Genomic DNA, 12445 nt, shown 5'->3' on the forward strand with positions numbered 1-12445 from the left:
AGGCTTTTAGGGGATGTTCCTCTAAAAGGGGCATCTCCAAGTCGGGGTGGTGGGAGGTGCGTGTGGTGCTTGTGCATTACAGTGTTATGAAAAGGGGGGGGGGGTGTTTCCTGCGACAGCTGTAGGTATGAATTCACGGCCAAAAGCCTTATTGATACCCAATTTTCCATCCGATGCCTGCTTACTCGGAAGTAAGTCCTACTCTGCTCCCAGTTCAGGCAGTTCTGCTAGCAGGAGGCCAAGGGACCCAGAGTGGTTTGCAACCAGGTGGTTTCCAAATGCTGCCCTTTTGGATACGTTTCCATTTATTCTTTTGCGTGGGGACTGGCCAGATTGAACGCCCCCCCCTTCAAAAGAAAGACTAGCAAAAGATTTCAAAGGCAGAATTTCCAAAAGATGACACTTTGTCCTGAATTTAAGAAAAGTCAGTCGAAAAATCATGGGCTTTTTTTTTTGGCGTTTATTTGGGGCCTTGTCTAAAAAAGAAAAAGTTCTACAGTTTTGGGGTTGTCCTGGTTTTTACTTTTTGAAATATGGCAACCCTAATTATTCTGGGCTCTGCTTGAACTGAAACTCTCCCTTTTAGAGCTCAGTCGGTAGAGCATGAGACTCTGAATCTATGGGTCGGGGGTTTGAACCCCACTTTGGACAAAATATTCCTGCATTGCAGGGGACTGGACTAGATGACCCTCGTGGCCCCTTCCAACTCTGCAATTCTAGATCGCCCTCTTGTGGGCAGTGGAGGAATGATGTAATGTTGGTTGGTGGGAACTGTTCTTGAGTGTTGCCTTGTCACACACATGCAACACCACAACAGTCCTGTGAAAGGAAGGGGGTGCATTTCTGCAGGCTGATGTCCATCCATCCAACTGCCCAGGCCCCAGCACCTCCCCCTAAGAGTGAAGGGTCCCAGTCTGGAAATCCCCCCTTCCTGCTGGAGATGAGGCAGTGAGGGATTCCAGACAGACAGAGGCGCCCTTGCTCTGGAATTCCCTTGCCAGCAGGGAGACTTCAAAAGCCCCCCCAATGCCTCCCCCTTCCCTCATTTAGTAGGGAGACTTCTCATCTTGTGGTTTGGTCATTTCAAATCCACTTTTTCTCTCTTTTAATACTGTTGTTGGTTTCCTTCTTTAAATTATTCTGTTCACTAGTGATATTTCACACAGCGTTTGTGAATGCAAAGCAATTCTGGCTCTTATGATCCCTGCCGGGTATTAAGTGTCGTTCTAACCTCCCTATTGCAGGTGGAAAGAGGAATGTGGGGCTTGCTTATAATATCTTAGGGTGGCAGGATTGAGACTTGGGACTGGGACTTTCAGATTCAGAGCCACTTTTTGCATGAGATTTCTTCCAACTACTGGAGGAAAGTATGTCTGAGGTTTATGGCAGAAATATAATTATTATGGGTGAATTTAATGGAGTAGTATCACTGGACTATGACAGAACACTGAGGTAAAGTATCTCAGAAGAAGGCAAAATACCAAATACTTTTTTGATATGGTTACAACAATGGATCTACTAGATCAGGGGTCAGCAGACTTTTTCAGCAGAGGGCCAGTCCACTGTCCCTCAGACCTTGTTGGGGACCAGACCATATTTCGGGGGGAAATGAGCGATTTTGGCCCACCCGCAAAGAGGCCTGAAGATGTTTGGCTTTACCTGTCCCAGTTGTCGTCCCAATAGCCCCAGTTGGGCTTCTCCAGCCAGGTGCCAGGGCAGGGCAGGAGGCTGCGTGGGCCGGAGAAGACAGAAGCAGAAGCCCCGGCGGAGCGAAGGACAGAGGCAGGGGAACCGGGGCGTTGCTGCAGCTTTTACCCACCAACTGCTGCTGCTTCCCAACCCGCAAGCGACAGCTGCGGACGCTGCAACAAACCGCCTGAATGCCATGGGAGGAATGAAGGAGGGAGGGGGTGACGAAGAAAGCGCGTGAGGAGAAGGGGCGCAGAAAAGGAAGGAAGGATAGACTGAGGGAGAGGGAGGAGCAGCAAGAGGAAAACTCAGCAGCAGACGGCAGTCAAATCCCCCCCTTCCCAGCGCCACCCTTCAGAGGCAGGCAGGGGGGTGAGCTGACTCCCCCCGTTGATGGCGCCCGGTGTGGGACAAGATTGCTCGTCCCTGAGGAGAAAAGCGCTGCCATGTGAGGGAGAGGGAAAGAACGTGTGTGCTGGCAATCCACGTGCGCTTCCTGGACCGTCCACAGGCCGGATCTAGAAGGCAATTGCGCCTGATCCGGCCCACAGGCCTTAGTTTGCCAACCCAGAATCTTGGAGATTCAGACCCCAGAATCTTGGAGATTTAGAACAAGAGTAAACATGTTCTTCTGATTCAAAGGATTCTACGGGAATAAGAAACATGATCTGGATATTGAAGGAACTGCCTACAGGATTAAAGACTGTAGAGATCCAGCCAAGAACTATATCAGATCAAAACTCAACATGGATGATAATGAGGGGTGAAAAGAGTTCATTGCATAGATGGAGACTAAATAAGGGTTTATTTGAAAAACACTGAATGACAACATATTCCAATTACGTTAGAGTATCAAAAGATGTAAAAAAAGCATTTGGAAATATGAGGATGAAACTTTCACTTTTACGAAGGATTTCAACCATAAAGAGAAATGTTTTACCTAAGATACTGTTTGTATTCTAAATGATACCAATAATAAATAATACAAGCTTCTTTAACAAATGGCAAAGAGATATTTCATGATTACTCTGGCGAGGGGAAACACCAAGAAGAAAGTATAAAATTTTGATAGATACTAAAAATAGAGGTGGCTTCGCATTGCTAGATTTTCTACCATGAAGCAGCCTCTTTGTGTTGGTTAAAAGAATGGATATCGTTGGACAACACACAATTGCTGGATACCCAGTGGAATCTTGGTTGTTGAACGCTTTGGAAGTCGAATGTTTGGGGCTTTCAAACGCCAAGAACCCGGAAGTGAATGCTTCCATTTTTGAATGAAATTTGTAAAAAAAATTATATACAGTATTAATAAAATTATCTATATATAAAGCAATTGAAGCACTTCCCACACTCCTTCCATTCAAACTATGATTTTGTAGTTTGTGGATTGTCCTTGCGAGTCCATTGATGTTTTGTAGAAACATCAGGACTGAAGCGCTATCTATGCTCCATATACGTAAGTGGTTTTCCCTCTGAGTTTGCTGGTGTTTGCCAAGGTTTCCACTTCTATTGAAGCTCTTTCCACACTCCATACAATTATTTGCTTGTCCCCGACAAACAAATAGTCTGTTGATGTCGTCTAAGTTTCCTGTGTGTGAAATTAGGGTTCCACTCTGAAAGAAACTCTTTCAACTCTCCATACATTTAAATGGTTTCTCCCATGTGAGTCCATTGATGTCTTCTAACATTTCCAACATTGGTGAAGCCCTTTCCACACTCCTTACATTCAAATGGTTTCTCCCCTGTGTGAGTTTGATGATGGATACTGTCAGAGACTGCCTCCAGGTCCCAGCTCACAGAGGACCAACGCTAGCCGGTAGTAATGAACAAAAGTCTTTATTGAAGTACAGTTTCCATTTTCAAGCCCTAGCGTGCATCTCTACGTCTAGAGGTTAGACCGGCGAAGCTCCATCTGAGTCTCTGCCCCCTGTACACCAGTTTAAGACTCTAACCTTACTCCACCTCTTCCGTCTCTCCTTTCTCCTCTGGGTCCTTCTACCCCCCGGGGTCCCTTCCGTCCTGGACTCTGCTGACGCTGACCCCCCTGAGTCTCCTCCCTCCTTTCGGCGGGCTTTGGGACCTGGCTCCCTATCCGGGCTGCCCACTGCGCCGCCCTCTTGTACATTTGAACTTGGCGCACGTGCCCAGTCTCCGACCTTCCTTTTGACCGTTTCCTCGCTCTCCGATGGAGGCGTGGCCAATCCTGACTCATGTCCTCCCACTGGCGGTGTGCCGCCTGATCCCGATGCCTGGGACTCCTCCCCCCTACTGCGCTCTGGTGGAGAAGCTGGTCCTGATTTCCAACTGCTGCTCTCTGAGTCCCCTCTAGCCCCTTCTTCCTGGGGTGTCCCCCTTGCTCTGACCATGGGAGCCCCTTTCTGTGAATCCTCCGAGTCACTGGAGAAACTCAGAGACCTCGGACGGCTGTCATCACTAACATTTCCTTCAGATTCCTCCCCCTCGGTCTCTATTTCCTCCCTCTCCTGTGCCTCTGCTCCTGAGCCCCTGACATCCACCCCCCCTCGAAGCCCCCCCTTCCCCCTCCCCTCCTTCCGGTGTGGGTACTGGGTGCTCCGTCGTTGTGGGGGTGAGTGCCGGATACAGTTCGTCCCCCGTGTCGTACATCCAGCCGGATAAGTCCGGCTCGTTCTCCGTGCTCTCGTCGACGTCGATCTCCTCTGCCTCCATCTCTCTGCCTCCGTGCTCGAACCCAACGTCCTCCCCCAACACGTCCATGTCCGTCTCTCCCCCGTTCTCATCTGAGGGTGTTGCCTGCCAAGGACCCCCCAGCCACTTCCTGCGCCACTGCTCCTCTGGTTGATCGTCCCACCAATAAGAGCGGTCTGAGGCAGACCCCGAGGGTGATCCCTCCGGAGAGCGTGTGTCTGGTGCCGGTTCCTCGTCCGAGGCGAACCCCTGGAATGTGCTGGCTGAAAGTGTGGGTGTGAAAAGCCAGTCGTCGAAATACTCTGCTGGCATGGGCCTGTGTGGGAAGAGGGCATGAAATTCTTCTTTGAGCAGAGGTTCCTCCAAGGCATAATCCGGCACCCAACTGTTGGCGCTGGCCGGGGTACCTTCTCTGGCGAGGAGATATTCTACTCCCTCTTCCCCCCATCTCGAGTCTAAAATCTCCGTGACTTCGTTGATGGGTTCCCCCCTTGGCGACCCCCTCTTTGTGGGCGTTTCCCTGAGCGGGTCTGGTGCCGTGCCTGGCTCCTGAAATCTGTGAGGTGCTTTATAGGGCGTGAGCACTGATCTATGGAACACCGGGTGCATTCTGGATCCCTCCGGAAGTGTCAACCGGAAGGCCACTGGATTGACCTGTGCCTCGACTTGGTAAGGCCCTAGCTGCTTATGTCCAAGCTTCTTCTTGGCTAACGATCTGGCCGGCACTGCCTGAGCTGCTAACCAAACCCAGTCTCCCATCTGTATGTCTTCCCCAACCCTTCTGTGTCTGTCAGCCTGCAGTTTGTATGCGTGCTTTGCTAGTTCTAACTGCCTCCTAAGCTGTTCGTGGACCTCCTGCAACTCTGATGCTGCCCGTGGCTCCCCCTCCCCCACTCTCTCTAATCCCGGGAAAGTTCTGGGATGCCTCCCGTTGTTGGCGAAGAACAGTGTCACTCCCGTGGACACGTGCTTCGTGTTGTTGTAGGCGAACTCGGCGAGCGGCAGGTAGTCCACCCATGTTGCGGGCTGCTGATTTGCGTAGCATCTCAGGTACTGCTGCATGATGGCGTTGACCCGCTCCGCTTGTCCGTTGGTCTGCGGGTGTCTCGCCGACGCTAGGTTGATCTTGACGTTCAGGAAGCCCATCAGCTTCTGCCAGAAGTTCGAGATGAACTGTCGCCCCCAGTCGGACAGGATAGACCGTGGTAGACCGTGAACCCTGAACACGTGGTCTATGAACAGTTTGGCGGTCTGTTCGGCCGTGGCCACCTTCGCGCACGGAATGAAGTGGGCCATTTTGGTGAACATGTCCACCACCACTAGCACTGCTGTCTTGCCCCTCGAGCTGGGCAGATCCGTGACAAAGTCCAGGGCCACCCTCTCCCACGGTTCGAGCGGTGTCTGCAGCGGTTCCAGCAGTCCCGCCGGCGGTTTGTGCACTGACTTGGCCCTCTGGCAGGTGTCGCACCTCGAGACGTAATCCGCGACTTCCCCCCGCATCTTGGGCCACCAAAAATCTCTGGCTACTAATTCTACAGTCTTCTCTTTGCCAAAGTGCCCGGCGGTGGGAGCGTCGTGTAACTGCTGCAGTACCCTTGCGCGGAGGTCGTCTCCCGGTACGTAGAGTGCCCCCTTGCGGATGAGTAATCCGTCGCGTATCTGGAACTCGTCGTCCTTCACCTTGCCCCTGTGCACCTCCTCCATCTTGGCTTGTGCGAAGGGGTCCTCCTGCAGCGCGCGACGTACGGCATCCAGGTCCACGGTTTCCGAAGCGCACGCCCACGCTTCCGGTGCGAAAATGTGCTTGGCCGCCGACGGTGCCGCCTCCTCGAGGTATTGCGGCTTCCTGGACAGTGCATCCGCCATGACGTTGTTGTCGCCTGGGATGTACTCTATCCTGAAGTCGAAGTCCGCGAAGAACTCCGCCCATCGTATGTGCCTCTGGTTCAGGAACCTTGCCGTGCGCCAGTACTCCAGGTTCTTGTGGTCCATGCGGACCTGCACTGTGTGTTTGGCTCCGATAAGGAAGTGCCGCCATGCCTTGAACGCTGCATGAATAGCTAGCAACTCCCTGTCCCAGATGGTGTAGTTCTGCTCTGACTTGCTGAGCTTCCTGGAGTAGAAGGCGCACGGTCTCCAGTCCCCATGCGGGTCTTGTTGCAACAGGACAGCTCCCACGGCCCTGTCTGAGGCGTCTGTCTCCACCCTCATCGGTCTGCTGGGATTCACATGCAGTAGCTGCTCTTCGGACGCGAAGAGACGCTTGAGTTTCTGAAAGGACTGCTCCGCTTGCTCCGTCCAGATGAATTTCTTCTTCTTGGAGCTGAGCGTGTCGGTGATGGCCGCCGTCTGCATAGCGAACCCCTTGATGAACTTGCGGTAAAAGTTGGCAAAGCCGACAAACCGCTGGACTTCCTTCCGATTGCGTGGGCTCTTCCAGTCCAATACAGTGGTGCCTCGCAAGACGAAAAGAATCCGTTCCATGATTCTCTTCGTCCAGTGGTTTTTTCGTCTTGCGAAGCAACCCTATTAGCGGCTTAGCGGATTAGCGCTATTAGCGGTTTAGCGACTTAGCTGCTAAAAGGCTATTAGCGGCTTAGCAGCTTAGAAAAAGGGGGGGAAGCGGGGGGGAAATCGCAAGACTTGCAAGACGTTTTCGTCTTGCGAAGCAAGCCCATGGGGAAAATCGTCTTGCGAAGCAACTCAAAAACGGAAAACCCTTTCGTCTAGCGGGTTTTCCGTCTTGCGAGGCATTCGTCTTGTGAGGCACCACTGTACTGAGCGAACCTTGGCGCTGTCCATGGCGAGCCCCTTGTCCGACAATTTGTAGCCCAGGAAATCCACCTCCGTCATGTCGAACTGGCACTTCTCCAGCTTGGCGTACAGTCTGTGCTCCTGCAGTCTCTGCAGAACTTCCTTGACATCCCTCTCATGAGCCTCTCGCGATGCTGAAAATATCAGGATGTCGTCCAGGAAGCAGACGCACTTCTTGTAGAGGAGTCCCGCCAACACGTGATGCATGAAGGCTTGAAAGCAGTGCGAGCCATTTTGTAATCCGAAGGGCATAACTCTGTATTCATAGGTGCCCAGTGGCGTGAACATGGCCGTCTTCCACTCGTCGCCCTCCCGTATGCGAATCAGGTTGTACGCCCCTCGCAGGTCCAACTTGGTGAAAACGCGTCCTTTCCTCACAGTCGCGAGCAGGTCTTGGGCATGGGGAAGGCTGAGGGCTTGGTTTTCGAGTTCAAAATTCTATAGTCCACCACAAGCCTTTTTTGGGGTGTGTCCTTTTTCTTCACAAAGAATACGGGACTGCCCCCCACTGCTTTCGACTCCCGGATGAAACCGCGCTTCAAATTGTGATCTATGAACTCCCTGAGTTCCTGCAGTTCGTCTTCAGACATGGAATACAGTTTCCCGGTCGGCAGCATCGCCCCCGGCAGGAGGTCAATCTTGCAGTCATAGAACCTGTGGGGAGGTAGCTTGTCCGCTTCCTTCTCGCAGAAAACCTCCAAAAACTCTGCGTACTTGAGTGGCACTGCTTGCAGCGTGCCCAATTGTAACTGCGGGTCATCCTCTTCCCCTTCTGGGCTAGGTATAATGCAATGTTCCGCACAGTAGGAGGAGCCGAAAGTCAGTTGGCGTTGGTACCAAGCCAATGCTGGACTGTGCCTGTACAGCCAACTCATGCCCAATACTACAGGCGTGTCCGGCAATTGGGTGACATTGAAGCTGATGACTTCCCGGTGATTCCCAATTTGCATCACCATCAGTGGCGTTTGCTGCACCACCTGCCCCCCTAGCAACTCCCTGCCATCCACCGTGACAACCTTCAGGGGCAGCGTGGCTGGCAGTAGCGCTATGTTGTGTTGTTGAATGAACTCCAGTCCTATAAAGTCTGCGTTACTGCCAGAGTCAATAGTAATAGGCACTTCCATAGTGAGTCCATTGGGTAGCTGGAGCGATGCGGTGAGTTGCACCACTGGTTTGGGCGGGAGGGGGTCTGTGGGCTGCAAAATTTCTGGGGACTGCTTCACTGACTCGTCTGGCTGGGCCCCAGTGCCTCTGTTTCCAGCCAGACTCTGTCGTTTCCCTGCTGTGGTTCTCTCTGCTGAGTTGCTTCCGTTACTGTTGCGGAGGCTGCAGTGTGCTTGTGGAGCCTCTGGGGACACTCTTTCGCCATGTGCTGAGCACTGTCGCAGATGTAGCACTTCCTGTTCCCTCTAGGCGGCTTCGCTTTGACTGCTCCCGGTGTTAGGGCTCTGGTTGCTGACTGAGCCCTGGCGCCTCCAATCTCCATCGGTTCCTCTCCCCCTCCCTGCGGAGGTGTGGATTGCGCACGCGCTGCATCCCTGGGAAAGAGGGGAGGTGTTCTCGCTGGCGTGCGTCCCCAACGCCCTTCATCTTTGCTCCATGGACGTTCTTCCAGACACACCCCAATTGTCAGCGCCCGCTGGACAATTTCCTGAGTGCTCTTGGGTCTCTCCCCCCTTGCAATTTCATCTTTAACATTTGCATTCAAGCCTTCCCAAAAAAGGTCTCTGACTGGAGCAGAATGTTTTTCCCAACCCAGCGCGTTGACCAATGCAAAAAAGCGAGAATGATACTGCCTTACAGTGGCTCTTCCTTGTTTCAAACCATGTATGTCTTTTCTGGCAATATCAATGTCTATATTAGATAAAAAACACGAATCCATCGCTTTAATGAATGCATCCGCACTTCGGAGCGCCGGATCCTTATCTCTCCACAGATTACGCAGCCACGCTTTAGCGTCTCCATGCAAATGAGATAAGATAAACCCCACTTTCTCTTGCTCATCTCTAAAGTCTTTATCCAGCAGTTGCAGCGCAAACAGCACGTCTGCTCAGAAGTTGGGGTACTGCTGTAAATTCCCATCGAAATGAGATACAAGGCTGCCTCCTCTCTTCCCCAGCCCAATCCCCTCGGATCTGGGTCCCGGTTGCCCCTGCTTAGTAAGCACTTCCAACCTGGCTTGGAGATCCCTGCAGGCGGCAGCCGCTTCGTCTTCCCTCTTCCTGGATGCGATTACCTCCGCGTTGAGTTGTGTCACTGCATTTTGCAGGGCTGCTATTTGCTGTTCTGTAGTCATCTCGCTTGACTTTTGTGAGCTCGAGAAGCACCAATCTTCTTCTCTCACTGCGTCCACTCACGTAGCGAGGTTTTTTGGTGAAGAAAACTGATGAAAGGAGATGGAGCTTACTGTCAGAGACTGCCTCCAGGTCCCAGCTCACAGAGGACCAACGCTAGCCGGTAGTAATGAACAAAAGTCTTTATTGAAGTACAGTTTCCATTTTCAAGCCCTAGCGTGCATCTCTACGTCTAGAGGTTAGACCGGCGAAGCTCCATCTGAGTCTTTGCCCCCTGTACACCAGTTTAAGACTCTAACCTTACTCCACCTCTTCCGTCTCTCCTTTCTCCTCTGGGTCCTTCTACCCCCCGGGGTCCCTTCCGTCCTGGACTCTTCTGACGCTGACCCCCCTGAGTCTCCTCCCTCCTTTCGGCGGGCTTTGGGACCTGGCTCCCTATCCGGGCTGCCCACTGCGCCGCCCTCTTGTACATTTGAACTTGGCGCGCGCGCCCAGTCTCCGACCTTCCTTTTGACCGTTTCCTCGCTCTCCGATGGAGGCGTGGCCAATCCTGACTCATGTCCTCCCGCTGGCGGTGTGCCGCCTGATCCCGATGCCTGGGACTCCTCCCCCCTACTGCGCTCTGGTGGAGAAGCTGGTCCTGATTTCCAACTGCTGCTCTCTGAGTCCCCTCTAGCCCCTTCTTCCTGGGGTGTCCCCCTTGCTCTGACCATGGGAGCCCCTTTCTGTGAATCCTCCGAGTCGCTCGAGAGACTCAGAGACCTCGGACGGCTGTCATCGCTAACATTTCCTTCAGATTCCTCCCCCTCGGTCTCTATTTCCTCCCTCTCCTGTGCCTCTGCTCCTGAGCCCCTGACAGATACTAAGTGCTGTACCATCAATAAAGCTCTTTCCACATTCCATGCATTTAAACGGTTTCTCCCGTGTGAGTTCGTTGATGTTTTCTTAGTGTTTCACTGTGACTGAATCTCTTTCCACAATCCATACATTTATATGGTTTTCCCCCTGTGTGAGTCCATTGATGTTTTCTAAGTGTTCCACTGCGATTGAAGCTCTTTCCGCACTCAGTGCATTTAAATGGTTTCTCCCCAGTGTGAGAGGTCTCTTTTCTCAATAAAACTCTTTCCACATTCCATGCATTTTAATGGTTTCTCCCCTGAGTGAGTCCATTGATGTCTTCTTACTGCTCCACTAGAACTGAAGCTCTTTCCACACTCCATACATTTATATGGTTTCTCTCCTGTGTGAATCCGTTGATGGATTCTAAGTGTTCCACTACAAGTGAAGCTTTTTCCACAATCCATACATTCAAATGGTTTTCCCCCTGTGTGAGTTTGATGATGGATACTAAGTGCTGTACCATCAATAAAGCACTTTCCACATTCCATGCATTTAAATGGTTTCTCCCCTTTGTGAGTTCGTTGATGGATTCTAAGTGTTCTACTAACAGTGAAGCTCTTCTCACACAGCATACATTTAAATGGTTTTTCCCCAGTGTGAGTTTTATTATTAATATTCAGTCCTCTATTTGTACTGAAACTCTTTCCACACTCCAAACATTTAAATGGTTTATCCCCTGTGTGAATCCGTTGATGGTTTCTAAGGTGTCCAATCTGACTGAAGCTCTTTCCACACTCCTTACATTTATATGGTTTCTCTCCTGTGTGAGTCTGTTGATGTTTTCCAAGTGTTCCACTGTCAATGAAACTCTTCCCACACTCCATACTTTCAAATTGTTTCTCCTCTCTTTTCACATTCCATGAATTTATATGGTTTCTTCGTTATTCCCATTGGACATGGCCCTCCAGAATTTTGACTGCCTTCTCCATTGTCTTCTTTCAACAGTGAGGAGCGGGGGGGGGGGGGGGGAGGAAACCTAGGAAGAGAACAAAGGAATATTACACACATCAATTAGCATCTGCTCTTATTTTAACGTCTTGTAAATTCTCTCCTGTCCTCCTTATGTTCCAATTTTTTAGCATAGGCAAATGAAATAATGGTAAATAATGGTAATGCATCATCAGCCTTTCATAACACTTAATTATTGTTAATGAATCAGCATTATCTTAGAATACCGTTGAACTGTGGGCTTTACGTTTTATAAAAAGTGGTTTCTCACAGGAAAGGGAGCTGCTCTATGTTCCATGAACCTGGCCACTATTCATCAGCGTCCTAAGTTCATCATGAAGTTCTTCATCTGCTGCACTATAATCCTCCACCCCTTGGGCCACATTTTGTCCCCTTCGACCTCTAGATCTTTATTCATCACCTGCACATTCCCTTTGGCCTCAGGAGGTCCATACTGACCATTTTCGGAGACCCATATATAAGTCTAGTGACAAGGCTTGGTGCTTGTGGTCGGTTGAAGGAGTGCTCAGTTGGAGAATGTTCTTGGGGTTGGACCTCCATCTCTCAGCCTTGCATTCTTGAATGGAGAGAGCTGGAGATGCAGAAGGAAAGCAGCTGTAGCCTGACTGCTGGGAAGGCCAGATTGAGACACCCACCCCAATTATGATTTATAATAATTATATGCCACCAGGTCTTGCACCCGCCTCCTGACACTGGCCTATCTTAGCGGAGATTCTCTGTCCAGGCCTCTCTCACTGTTCTTCCTCCCTTGCCCTGGGTGGCCAAGGGCTTCTGGATATTCTAGCTCTGCTCCAACTGGGATTTATTTATTAAATTGTTATACCTCTCTTCATTTGAAGATCACAAGATAAAAATATGTGTTACACTGAAAAAGGTGAGTATTAAAGGTGAATAACACTGATTGTGGGAAAGAAAATAAAGAAGATGAAACCAGTGGTGTGTCCACCTGAATGTAATATAATAAGAATAAGAACAATAATAATGAAGTGTAAAGAAGAAACCAATCTTCAAATCAGTTTCATATTCCCTGGGTGTATTTCTCTGCCATGATTGTGACTCAGAATCTTAGCCACACTTTATTCTAGATTATCAACTGGACATAGGAGCCAGAC

At 50.7% G+C, this 12445-nt stretch overlaps 1 protein-coding gene across 1 annotated transcript in view; it reads right to left on the minus strand.

Moving 5' to 3' along the window:
• Window positions 1-12445, minus strand: part of LOC144326624 (uncharacterized) — a 297359-nt gene that overhangs the window by 165733 nt on the left and 119181 nt on the right. The gene's annotated exons all lie outside the window — the stretch shown is intronic.

Source organism: Podarcis muralis, chromosome 2 (assembly GCF_964188315.1).
Source record: "Podarcis muralis chromosome 2, rPodMur119.hap1.1, whole genome shotgun sequence".
NCBI classification, from domain to species: Eukaryota; Metazoa; Chordata; class Lepidosauria; order Squamata; family Lacertidae; genus Podarcis; species Podarcis muralis.